This window comes from Rhinoraja longicauda, chromosome 41 (genome assembly GCF_053455715.1).
Source record: "Rhinoraja longicauda isolate Sanriku21f chromosome 41, sRhiLon1.1, whole genome shotgun sequence".
Taxonomy (NCBI): domain Eukaryota; kingdom Metazoa; phylum Chordata; class Chondrichthyes; order Rajiformes; family Arhynchobatidae; genus Rhinoraja; species Rhinoraja longicauda.
The window spans coordinates 7427937-7428818 of NC_135993.1; positions in this window are offsets into that span (position 1 = coordinate 7427937).

Consider the following 882-nt stretch of genomic DNA (forward strand, 5'->3'; position numbering starts at 1 on the left):
ATGCAGCACCGAAACTGCCTCCTCTGACTGCTCGTTCCATGTACACACCACCCTCTGCGTGAAAAAGGTTCCCCTCAGGTTAGAATTAATTATCTCCCCCGTCACCTTTAACCTGTGTCCTCTTGATCCTGATCCTGATATGCTGTTGGTCCTCCATGTGCAGCCCCATGCGCAGCAGGGAGTGATGCACTGTGTATTGTGACACATTCTTCCCATGACCACTATTAAAATTTTCCGTGACTTGTGCCACAGTCGACCTTCTGGGCGCCCAACACCCTGTCTGTCGCTAGTTTGTGGTTTGCCCCTCCTCGGACCACTGTCGGTAGGTACTCACCACTGCTGACCGGGAGCACCCCACAAGCCTTGCCGTTTCAGAGATGCTCTGACCCAGTCGTCTGGCCATAATAATTTGGCCCTTGTCAAAGTCGCTCAGGTCTTTTCTCCTGCATCCAACACGTCAACTTCAAGAACTGACTGTTCACTTGCCGCCTAATATATCCCACCCCTTGACAGGTGCCATTGTAACAAGATAATCAATGTTATTCACTTCGCCTGTCAGTGGTCATAATGTTTTGGCTGATCGGTGTATATGTCTTCTTTACCACTCTATCTACTGGTGTTGAACATGGCTGAATTACATTTTTAACGAACTGAATGAAGATGTTAAATGTATCTGATGCCATTTTTTGAAAACAAAAAGTCATTTCAAAAGATCACGGCGAATTTTTAAAAAAACTTTTGTTGTCGCTGGCCATCAGTGGCAGTGAGGCGCCAGGAACAAATATGGCGAGCCGTGTTTTGAAGTGCCATACGCCAGGCTGGGAGCCGCCATATTTGATACGGGCACTCGGCATTGTGACGGGTGTCACGTGAGAGGGGTGG